This window comes from Tenrec ecaudatus, chromosome 6 (assembly GCF_050624435.1).
Source record: "Tenrec ecaudatus isolate mTenEca1 chromosome 6, mTenEca1.hap1, whole genome shotgun sequence".
Classification (NCBI taxonomy): domain Eukaryota; kingdom Metazoa; phylum Chordata; class Mammalia; order Afrosoricida; family Tenrecidae; genus Tenrec; species Tenrec ecaudatus.
Genome location: NC_134535.1, coordinates 94,843,596 through 94,856,693, shown reverse-complemented (window position 1 = coordinate 94,856,693; position 13,098 = coordinate 94,843,596). Strand labels below are relative to the sequence as shown.

Below are 13,098 nucleotides of genomic sequence, written 5' to 3'. Positions count from 1 at the left end.
TCTTGCCCTTCCAATCTGAAATCAACCATTTCCTCCAATTATGTATTTTTAATTATTTCAATCTCATTTGTGAGGATTCTCATTGCTAAATTGACTCCTTCTTTCATTTTGCAAAGTAGGATTATAATTTGTTTTGCTTTTATAGATAAAATATACTATTAGTTAATGTTGATTTTTACAATTGAAATTCAAATACTCAGGATTTTTAATCTCTTCTGTTTTACATCTGTATTTCATTTCCTCTATGTCAAGAATCCCAAGTGTCTAGAAAACCAGAGGGACAAAAATGTAATAACACAAATCACACATTTATTTTATCAATATTATACACCCAATATCAATATTACCAATAAGGTAGTTATCATTGGTAGAACTTTATTATTATTATTGTCCTTAGAGAATATCATTCTTACAGAGACAATATTTTAAAGTCTTTTGAAATAGTTCATTGGTGTCTGGTTATACCATGAACTTGATACATATTTGCTCTTGTTTGTTTCACTTTTTTTTTCAGTTTTAGAATTTTCTTGTTTAAAATCTCGTTTTATTGTATAATTGCATAAAATATGTCTATAGTTCAGGGACAAAAGTATAAAAATATATTAAAATTAATCAAATTAGTATCTCATATCCTTCTATTCCCTTATAGGGTACCATAAAAATTTGTTTATACTTCCATTGGCCATTTTATAAATATATGCATATATAGGAAAATGGTAGAATTTATTTAAAAATTTTTCTTCATCTTGCTTAATTATAACACATAAGTATACAAAAAACCCCAAACCAAACAAACTATTGTCATTGAGTCAATTCCAACTCATTGTGATCCTACAGTATGAAAAAGAATTTCTCAAAGGGTTTCCAATGATGGAATTTTAAGGAAGCAAATGCCATATATCTAAAGGTGGATTCTCAAGGAAAGGAAACACAGTGAAAGTTAGATAGATAGATAGATAGATAGGTAGATAGATAGATAGATAGATAGATACAAAGAAACTTGGCATCTATTTTGACATATTGTTATTAGGCATGTGTATAATACCTGTAATGGGCTCTGGTGGTACAGTGGGTTATGAATTGGGCTGATAACTGCAAGGTCAGAAGTTCAAACTCACCAGCCATTTCCCAAGAGCGAGATGAAGCTATTTTCTCCCACAAAGATTATAACTTTCTAATGGGGACTTTTAGGAGTGCTGAAAATTAGAAGGGGGTATCTGTTGTTAGATAAGTGGGACCAGGATATGTAACCCTGAAAGAAAGGGGGACTGGACTGATGGTTTATAACATGTCCTTCTCTCTCTTTAACAGAGAGATAACCATCTGCCCAGTGTCAGGATCCTGTTAGACTTGTGACTATCAGTATGTTGCTGTGTGTGTGTGTGTGTCTGTTTATTTATAAAAGATATTCAGGACAGGCATTCTTACTCAGACAGCAACTAAACTGATGATTCCGGGCAGGCGGCGGGGTGCTGGATGGGCAGGAGATGGGGGAGGTGATCGTTGAGTCAATAATGATGGATACAGGGAAATAGTAAGTGTTCTAAAATTGGTGGTGAGGAGAGGGGAGATTTTCTGGTCATATTTGATCAATCAAATTGTATCAGAGAGGAATTAATTGGAGGTGAATGATGGGTAAACAAGATAGTGGGACAGGAGGGCAAAGAGGAAAGCAGGAACACATTATATATGAATATATATGTTTGTATGTATATATGAGGAAATGCAACAAGGAAGCAGATGGACTTTGGGCCTCTACTTAAATCTGACCTTAATAAAGGAACTGTTTGTTCTAAAAATGTGACACTGTACTATACTCACCCTCCTGACACAATTGCTAAATACAAAATGGGTGCATGAGCAAATATGAAGAAAGGAAATGGTGCCCGACTATTACAAGAAATAGCATCTGGGTCTTAAAGACTAGGAGTTAAACAAGTTGGCCAGCTATCAGGGAAACAACAAAGCCCGCATGGAAGAAGTACACCAGCCTCTGTGATCATGAGGTGTTAACGGGAAGAGGTACCACAAGTTCAAAAGTGAGCAACCAAATCCATATACAGAGCAGTGGATGTAGTGGAGACCCAAAACTCACCTGTAAGATAATTGGACAGTCCCTTTCAGAAGGGCCACACAGAAGAGATGATAAATCCAGGAAGTGGTAGAGTACTGATGATCCACACAGCTATCCCCTAGTTCTTTAATATTTCCTCCTCTTGCTATTATGGCTTTTATTTTCTTTACCTCATTAATCCTGTTAGATTTGCTTATGTTTGTTTGTGTACTTAAGATCATTCAGTACCTGAAAGCCAAGACAGATAACCCTTCAGAAACAGTAACAGGAGTAATGGTTCCCTGAGGGTATGGGAAGAGAGGCAGGGGGAGGGGGAGATAGGTAGCAGGTAGCATCGATGACAGTATAACCCCACTCCAACAGCAGGATTGAACAACAGGATAGTGTGTGAATGGATATCAGATTGTGTACGATATGGCAAAAACAAAAAACAATGATAGGAAATAAAATAAAATACGGGTTTTTTGGGGAAAGAGTCAGGGAGGGAGAGGATAAAGGGGAGCTGATATCAAGGAGTTCAAGAAGAAAGAAAAGGGTTTGAAACTGAGTGTGGTAGCAGTTGTGCAATACTGCTTGATGGGATTGAACGATGGAATGTCATGATACCTGTAAGAGCTCCCAATAAAATGAAAAATAAATTAGAAGAAATATATACATTAAAAATATTGCAGCTTCCAAAACTTTATATAGGGTTGTTATGAGTCAGAATCCGCTCAAAGGTGGGGGTTTTAAAATACATATATATTAGTTTGATCTCACTGTGTGTGTTTTTAAAATTTTTATCCTTCCTAGATTATTGTCTAATAATTTTCAACTAAGAGCTGAGCCCTGGTAGTCTGGGATAAAAGTTTGCTACCAAATAGAAGCCCTGCAATTCAGAACCCATCAGGCACTCTGTGGGAGAAAGATGAGGCTGTCTGGCTGCAAAGACATACAGCCTCCGAAACCACAGGGAGCAATTGGCTTACCTTTGCTACATTGAATGGCTGGTAATGCTTTTGTTTTGTTTTATGAACAGTTTTAAAATTAACTGGTGATTTCTTTCCACTTTCCTCCTTACCAACGAACAACTGATTTTAAATAATTCTATAATCTTATGCAAAGTAATAACTGTAATCTCTTGATCTGTATGTCCCAGGCTCATCGGTGCTTTTTCTTTTCTTTTATGTTTGTGTTTTTACTCATTTATGTTGTTGAAGATTGTTCTCTAGTAGAAACGATGGAAATGCTTATGGTGTTTTCTGTGTCCTTGTAATGTTGATAGCAGCTTTTCTGCAACCTTTGTATTACAGTCATTTGAACTTAAAAGAAGACTCTTGGCTTTCACTGTATTTCCCAAAGTGTTTTCATCTATAACGTCATTGTCTGTGAGCATCCAGAGGGACTGTTGAAGTGATGACCTGATTTTCTTTCTCAAAAGTTCTTCTTTGTTTAGTTTTGCTTTTAATCTGGAACTTTTCTATAACAAATTGGGCAGTTCTTGTATAGCTCTATAATGACAGAGACTTTTATTAAACAAATGTATCAGAATATATTGTTTCTCAGCATATTCTCCATTTAGGTTTATACACATTTGAGGGTGCTACTTCCATGTCTCTAAGCCTTCTAAGGAAGACTCCTTTGTTCTTTAATTTATTCTATGTCAAAGTTACACTTTTAACAACTATGAGACACTCAAATCACCTTCCTTTTCAAAAGTCTTTGAGGTCTATGGCATACCACCCTGACCGCGCCCGATCTCGTCTGATCTCTGAAGCTAAGCAGGGGTGGGCCTGGTTAGTACTTGGATGGGATTCTGCCTGGGAATTCCGGGTGCTGTAGGCTTTAAAAAAAAGAAAGGTCTTTGAGTTTTGATAACAAAAAGATTCCAAAGGGTCTAAATCAGGAGAGGGTGAGGTTTCCCAATTTAGTTTTCGTAGGGCTGCCCTTGAAGAATGAGCAGGTACAATGTCATCATGGAAACACAGTCCTCTGGTGCAATGTTCTCACTAGTGCTCTTTCATCTCTCCTAAAACTGCTTCCTTAGGAGTCACCATTATTGCCCTGTGTCCTTTGAAAAACATCTATTCAGATTGCTCCCTATGAAACTGCAAAAAACAGCAGCCACGCCCTTCTTCTGAGCTGGCCTGCCTGCCTTGAGTTTACTCGGCCCAGCCCATATCCTCAGAAGCCACTGTTTTTTTTTTAGATTGTTTTTTTCCCTATAAAAATGTGTTCATTGGGTTTTCAGTGAAGGTTTACACAGCTGACTAGTGCCCAACTCCTCAGACTAGGTTTGTAGCAGTTGCAATTAAGAATTTGTAGAAATGTATTTTATTATTTTTAACTTACCATTTTTCCCTCCAATAATTTATCTGGTCATGTGGATATGGAGGGCGGTTTGTCTTTCAGTGCGTCATCGTTAAGAACTAGAACCACAGGGAAATTCAAATCTTGTTTTGAATAGACTAAATTTCTGTGCTTAATAAAACTTTCAAATTAGCATCAAGATTCTATTTAAGCTGAATGGCAATGCAGGAGAACTGATTGCTCTATTTCTTGTTGATGTCAGGTGTGCAATGCATATTGGCTGACATGGATACTAACTAGCAAGGTCACGTTACACATTCCATGATTTCATGCCTCTAATTCACAATCAGACTCACATGTTAGCCTCTGCATTTCTTCTACTAAGTATATATTTAATTCAGAACATATGATCTTTTCTTAAAAAAAATTTTTATTGGGGGCTCTTCCATCTCTTACACAATCCATCCATTGTGTGAAGCACATTTTTACATATGTTGCCATCATCATTTTCAAAACATTTTCTTTCTACTTGAGCCCTTGGTGTCACCTCATCCCCCCCCTCCCCACCCAATTCACCCTCCTTCGTAAACCTTTGAAAATTTATAAATTATTACTATTTTTTCATGTCTCACACTGACCAATGTCTCTCTTCATTCACTTTTCTGTTGTTCGTCCCCCTGGGAGGGGGTTATATGTCAATAATTGTTATTAGTTCCTCCTATCTCCTCCCACCTTGCCCTACCCTCCTGATATCGCTATTGTCATTATTGGTCCTGAATGATTTATCTGTCCTGGATTCCCTATGTTATGAGCTCCTATCAGAACCAGTGTACATGCTCTGGTTTAGCCAGCTTTGTAAGGTAGAATTGGGTCATGATAATGGGGTGAGGGGGGAGGAGGAAGCATTAAAGAACTAGAGGAAAGTTGTATGTTTCATCGGTGCTATACTGCACCCTGAGTGGCTTGTCTTTTCCATGTGACCCTTCTGTGAGGGGCTGTCCAACTGTCTATAGATGGGTTTGGGGCTCCCCTCCCACTCCCCCTCATTCACATTGATGTGTTTTTTTTTCTGGGTCTCTGAGGCCTGACACCTGATCCCATTGACACCTCATGATCACTCAGGCTGGTGTGCTTCTTCTATGTAGGCTTTATTGTTTCTCGGCTATATGTCTGCTTGTTTATCTTTAAGCCTTTAAGACCCGAGACACTATATCTCTTGATAGTCAGACACCATCAGCTTTCTTTACCACATTTGCTTGTGTACCCATTTTGTGTTCAGTGATTGTGTTGGGAAGGTGAACGTCACAGCATGCCATGTTATTCTAACAGTGTTCTTGCTTTGAGGGAGTTCTTGAGTAAAGGCCCAAAGTCAGTCTGCTACCTTAATACTTAACCAATAAATATATACATAGATCTTTTTCTCTATCATTATATATAAATATTTTTACACATATGCATGCTTGAATTTAGACATCTAAAAATGTCCTTTGCCTCCTAGTTCTTTCCTCTATTTTCTTCTACTTTCCTCCTGTCTCACTATCATATTCAACCTTCATTTGGCTTTCAGTAATTCCTCTTGGTTACATTGCACTTGATCATGACCTACGAGGTATCCTACGCCTTTCTCACCATCAATTTTTATCACTTGTTGTTGCTTTGCCCCTGGGTTTGTTGGCACCCTCTATACTTTCCCCTGCCTCCTCCTCTCCCGTTTCCTCCTTGGAGCTGTTGGACCCATTGTTTTCTCCTCCAGATTGTTAATCCCGCCTATATTATCTAGATAGACATACAAAAACAATAATAAGCACAAAAACAAAACAACAGCCATAAAGAATAGCCTCTAAATAGTTCCAGGTCTGTTTGTTGACCTTTATGAGGGTTTTCCAGTTGTCTGATGAGGCGCCACTCCCTGCCCCAAGGTCGATTTTTGGTTTTCCTTGGGGACTGAATTACTTTGCTCCCCTTGCTTCTCTGATGCACGCCCTTAGAGTTTCACCCCAGTATGGGGCGTCAGATCGGGCACAATTGCCACAGTATGTCTCCAGTATCATCCCCTGTAGGGCTATGGGTTAGTGAGGGATGCCGTGTCTGTGTCTGGTGGTAGGACTGGCCCTATGGTCCTCTCTGTGCTTTGGCTCCACCAGGCAGGAATATCTTCCTTAGGACTTGGCAGCCAGGATGTGTTCCACTCCCTCTTTCTCTCTCCTTCCCTCTTTGTTTGCTCCTGTGTGCTCTGATCAGATGCACCCCTCTCCCAGAGCTGGCGCTTCAGTGCCGTCCTCTGTAGTGCATCCTTCTGTGGGGTGGGGTGGGGGGTGACCAAGTAGCTGGATTAGGGCCTGCCACACATATTTTATTTTCTTTCAAAGACATAAAGTGCACGAATTTTACTTTTATAAATAGAGAAAGGTCAGTTATAAGTTAGCCATTTACTGTCAGCAAAGAAAAGAAAATGGACTTAAATTACTACATGAGAGATTCAGGGCACTCCCTTGACATTGCGGAATGTATTTGTCTGTGATGGGCTACCAAGTTCCGCTCTTTATCTTCATCGGTAATCAGCAAGATGAGAGGGCAGGAATTTGTCTACGGGTACATAGGAAATGGGATCTCCTTCATTGAATGAATCGTATTTTAAGCGATCTTAAAAATACAAAGACATTCTCTAAGGCAAAACATACTTGGCCCGAGAAAATATCTGCAAAATTTGAGATGAATAATTCAAAGGGGCTTCTAAAATGTTGTGGGCGTGGGGAATGGAATTATAGTGAAATAATTCCCAGAAACTTTTTAATGCCCCTTTGCATACATAATCCAAAATAATTTTAGCGTTCATTCAAAATAAAACCAAATAAAATGTAAAAGTAGGCCTCATTTTATAATGTATTAAGGTAAACACTTTACTACGGAGGGTTTTTGGTTGTTAGGCGTCGTGCCCTGTCCTGTGCCGCCATCCTCCCATTGCTGCTACACCTGATGCTATTGTTGCGTTCATTGCGTCCGCTCATCTCTGTGAGAGTCTTACTCCTTTCTGAGAATCTTCTACTTAGCAAAGTGGGATGTCTTTGCAGGTAATGGTCTCAACAAAACACCGTTGTGCAGCCAGCCATCCCATCCGTACCGTATAGTACCTCAGTTAATGCGCTGTGTATGTGACCCATCTTTTTCTCCATTCTTCCCTCCCTATACAACCACTGCCTGCTGCCTTGCCGTAGGATTCAGTCTGCTTCTTTTGGTGTGAAGACCATTTTTCTTAGTTTATTTCCCCCCGTTTATAATAATGGTGTCATCTAGTATTTGTCCTTTTGAGATGCAATAGATTTGCTGAGAATGTCTTCCAGTTTTGTTCATGTCATGAGGTGCTTAATGGCTTCATTACTTTTTTAGTGATGCACAATATTCCATTATGTACAAGAGTTTATTTGTTCATTCCTCCACCCACAGGTAGGCTTTTTGGTTGCTTCCATCAGTCTTCTATTATAAAAAACACTGTGAGAAACATGGGTTTGCATATATCTGTTTATACTTTGTTCTTGTTTTCTTTGTAGAATATATCAAGTAGAGAAATTCTAGGATCATATGGTATTTCTGTTCACATTTGGTTAAGGAAGCTCTATACGGCTTTCCATGAAAGCTATAAAATTTGCAATACCACCAGCAGTTTATAAGTGTTTCAATATCTCCACATCTTCTCCAGAATGTTATATTTTTGTGCTTTTAAAAAAATCTTTGCTTTCAGTGTCAGTGTGTTGTGGTTTCTCATAATTGTTTTTTTAAGTCATTTTATTGGGGGCTCATACAGTTCTTAGCACAACCCATACATCCATCCATTGTGTCAAGCACATTTGTGTCATTCTCAAAGCATTTGCTTTCTACTTGAGCCCTTGTTATCAGCTCCTCATTTTTCCTTCTCCCTCCCCACGCCCCCCTCACAAACGCTTGATAATTTAAAAATTATTACTTTGTTATATCTTATACTGTCCAACGTCTCCCTTCACCCACTCTTCTGTTGTCCATCCCCCAGGGAGGAGGTTATGTGTAGATTCTTGTAATCGGTTCCCCCTTTCTAACCCACCTTCCCTCCACCCTCCAGGTATCACCACTCTCACCACTGGTTCTGAGGGGTTTGTCCTGTATTCCCTGTGTTTCCAGTTCCTATCTGTACCAATGTACATCCTCTGGTCTAGCCAGATTTGTATGGTAGAATTGTGATCATGATAGTGGGTTGGGGAGGAAGCATTTAAGAAATAGAAGAAAGTTGTATGTTTCATCGTTGCCACCATGCACCCTGACTGGCTCGTCTTCTCCCTGTGACCCTCCAGTAAGGCGTTGTCCAGTTGCCTACAGATGGACTTTGGGTCTCCACTTTCCACTCATTCACAATGACATGATTTTTTGTTCTTTGATGCCTGATACCTGATCCCTTCAACAACTCTGATCACACAGGCTGGTGTGCTTCTTCCATGTGGGCTTTGTTGCTTCTGAGCCAGATGGCTGCTTGTTTATCTTCAAGCCTTTAAAACCCCAGATGCTATATATTTTGATATCTGGGCACCATCAGCTTTCTTCACCACATTTTCTTATGCACACATTTGCCTTCAGTGGTCATAACAGGAAGGTGGGCACCCACTGACATGACTTTTTGTTCTTTGATGTCTGATACCTGGTCCCTTCTACACCTCATGGTCACACAGGCTTCTTCTATGTGGGCTTTGATGCTTCTGAGCTAGATGGCTGCTTGTTTACCTGTCTCATATAATTGTTTTAATTTATTTTTCTTTTAAGGGTAATGAGCACAAGCATTTCTTCTAATAAATGTTAGCTATTTGGATGTCATGTTTAATGAATTCTCTATATCTTCTGCCCATTTTTGATTGTCTTATTAAGGTATTGAAGTTGTCTATAGATTTTGAAGATTAGCTTTTTTTATCCAATATATCATTGCCAATATTCCCAGCGATCTGTGGTGTGGTGGTTACATAATCTGGTGTCAATTGAGGATTCAGAGTGAAGGGTTGGAGTCTAGCCTGACAATCAGGTCATAGACAATGAGGCCTCTCTGTGGCCATGGCCTTCTCCTGAGGATTCTGGGTACTCCTTTATTCCTCCTTAGAGACAGGAGACAGTCTTTGGCTCACTCTCTGGGGAGACAATGCAGCTGACAAGACACATGGAGCTATGCTAGTGTCCTGAGCTGGAAGAACCATACAGGTCCCTGCCAACACTGAGATGCTTCCACTGGATCCACAAGACTTCCTACCCACTGGCTTCTGATCTTCCTGCATCCGGAGTCATTACATGTGTTTCACGAGTCTGAAGAGGACTTTGTAGATTGGTGTTGAACATATGAGTAAATATCAGACTTATGGACTTGATCTGGACTGGGCTGGGGTGTTTTCTCAGTATTCAGTTGCTCTTTTATATAAAGCTCTTTCTTATACACAGAAGCATGTCTATGAATTTGAAGTCAACCCAGACAAACACATATGGTTACTCTTTTTACTCTTTTGATGAAGTCTTTTGAGTTAGATAATATTTTTGGCAGTCCCTGTCCTCTATTTTGTGTTCTATACTGTAAATGTTTTTCATTATATGTGGTAGCATGTTTATGCCTTGTATTAAGGCCCTTACACTGTTCCTTTTTTAAAAAATTGATGATCATTATAATTCTATGATTTATATTTAGAACTTTAAGATTGAGTTAATATTGAGTTTAATCTTGAGTTCATTTTTATACATGGTGTAGGATTTTATTTCCAGTTTCATTCTGTTGGAGGTGGAGATCCAGTTTTTCCAACACCATTTATTGAAATGACTCTGTATCTCAATGAATGGGTTTTAGTCCTTTCTCAAAAATCAGGTATTTGTAAATGCTTAGTTGTATTCCTGGGTACTCTGTTCTGATTCATTGATCTGCATACCTGTTGTTGTACTAATACCAAGCTGTTTTGATTACCATGAGTGCACAGTGGGTTTTCAAATTGGAGTGTGAGGCATCCTACTTTTTTTTCCTCTTTTGTAGTTTTCTTTATTTGGGATTTCTTTCCTTTCCATATGAAGTTGGTGATTATTTGTTCCATTTCTTTGAAGAATTGTGCTGGGATTTGGACCAGGATTGCATTGAATTTATAGAGTGCTTTTGGTAATATCAATGTTTTCACTATAGTAAATCCTCCTATCCATGAGTCATTCCTCCATTTATATAACTCTCTTTTGATTTCATGGAGAAGTCTTTTATGGTATTCTTTGTATAAGATTTTTGTTTCTCTGATTAGATTTTATTCCTACATATTTTATCATTTAGGTGGTTATTGTAAATCATATTGTTCCTTTAATTAGATTTACTATCACATCCTTTTTCTTAATATACAAAGTTTCAATTGTTATATGTTACACCCTATGAGTTAGTTTATTGTGCCAAGCTGGCCAATAAACACATGTTGGATTAATTGAAGGGCAGAGGGCTAAATGGCTCTGTGAGCCTCACCTTTCTAGTTCTCAGGTCTCTTGCTTTGTGATGGTTGCACCAGGGTGCAGCTGCCTTAGCAGTTCCCAGCGTCAACTTGCAAGGCTGACTTCCTGCAAGACATCCCCAAGGAGAAGCCATATGGACCTACCCCAATGCAGCCTTGGGTGCTGGAGCAGCTATGTGGAGACCCCTGCCAGCACTGAGATGATTACACATTTACTGACTAGGCTTTCTTCCTGCAGTCGGCATCGTTGTGTCTGTTTTATGAGATGGAGGAGGACTTTGTGGACTGGTGTTGGACATATGGGTTAATGGGTTAATGTTGGACTTGTGAGCTTGGGCAGCACTGGGTTGGGATATTTTCTTGATGCACACTTAACCTTCACATAAAACTCTATTATACATGAGTTTCTGTGGATTTGTTTCTCTAATGTATCCAGACTTACACGTCCTACTATTTTGGTAGTTTTTTATTGAGTCTTCAGAATCTTCTATGTATAAGGTCAAGTTATGTGTAGATAGAGTCTTGTTTCTTCTTTGTCAGTTTGGATGTCTTTAATATAATTCTGGTATCTTATAGCTCTGATGAAGTCTTCGAGGACAACATTAAATGAGGCTAGCTATAAAGGACCACCCTGCTGGTTCCCATTCACAGATAGAATGCTTTCAGTTTCTCTCCCTTGAGGGAAAGGCTGACCATTGGTTTTGCATTGGTTTATTATGTTGAGGAATATCACTTTTATTTATATTTTAGTAAGTGGCTTTATCAATAATAGATGTTGAGTTTTATCACACGCCTTTTCTGTGTTCCTTTATATATTCATATGATTATTTCCTTTTATTTATATGGTAGATTACATTGATTGTTTTTCTAACATTGAACCACTTGCACAACTACTATGGATTGTACTTAATGATGTTTTATATATTGTATTGAATTCTGTTGAAAAATTTAGCTTCTATGCTCATAAGGGATATTAGTCTATCGTTTTCTGTGCAGGTGATGTCTGTGCCTGGTTGTGTTCGGGTTATACTTACATCATACCATGGCTTCAGTAGTATGTCATCCTTTCTGTATTTTGGAAAAACTTATGTAAGACTGCTGTAACTCTACTTCCTAAATGCTTGATAGAACTCACTATAAAACCATCTGCTCCCAGGTTTTAAGATGTTGGGAATTTTTTAACGATCAGATTTATTTCTTCTCTTACAGTCTGTCAACATGTTCTACATCAATCTGTGTTAAGTAGGAAATGTACTAGAAATTTGTCCTTCTGAATTTTCAAATTTGTGGTAATATAGTTTTTCAAACTATTGCAAAGTTATCTTTTTGTATGGTGGCTGGTAATGTTGTGACATCACCCATTTTATTTCTTATTCCAATATTTGCATTTTCTCCTTTTTGTTTTTTAAGTTTGCCAGTAGTTTATCTAATTTGTTAGCATTTTGAAGAACTGATTTCTTGTCTTGTTCACCCCCCCTTTTATTCTGATTTATTTAGTATTTTTAATATTTATCATTTCAATTTTATTCTGGTAGCTAATGTTTTATTTTGCTATTCTAATTGTTTTAGGTGTTATGTCAAGATTTTGTGGGTTTTTAAGCACTTTATTTTTTTTAATATGCATGCTTATTGCTACATATTGCCCTCTGAGAACTGCTTTACTGTGTCCCAAAATTTTGGGTATGTTGTAGTTTTGATTCTCATTTGTTTCAAGGAATGTTTAATTGTAATTATTATTTCTGTAATTACTGGGTAGTTTTTAAGTAAAATGTTCAATTTCCATGTAATTGTGAGCTTTTTGTTTGTTTGGTTTTCCTGTTGTTGATTTCTAATTTTCTAGTATTGTTATTTGTAAATATAGTTTACAGCATCTCCTTGTTTTAAAATTTATTAATTCTTGCTTCATGTCCAAATAGATGATCTCTTTTGGAATATGTTCCATGAGTGCTGGTATGGAAAAAAAAGAGAGAATATTGGGCTAGTGTTGGGGGAAATGTTCTATATAACTAAGAGATCAAGTTGATTCATCTGTTTACTATTTCTTTATCAATTTCTTTCTATTTGCACTGCCTTTGGTTGGAAGTATCAAAATATACTCAAACTACATTTTAGCTTTTTAACACTTTAAAGAGGTCTTTTGCAGCATATTTATCAAATAACAATAAGGCACTTAATTTTTTTGTTCTGCTTTCATAAGGGTTGCTTGTAAATTCAAGTGAAATGAAGACCTTGACAACGTTGATCTTTTTTCTAGTTATCATG

The 13,098-nt window shown here is 37.9% G+C and overlaps 1 protein-coding gene and 1 pseudogene across 3 annotated transcripts in view; both read left to right on the top strand.

The window, feature by feature from the left end:
• Positions 1 to 13,098, top strand: part of CNTN1 (contactin 1) — a 392,308-nt gene that overhangs the window by 62,869 nt on the left and 316,341 nt on the right. The window lies entirely within an intron of this gene.
• Positions 3,781 to 3,898, top strand: LOC142452012 (5S ribosomal RNA; annotated as a pseudogene).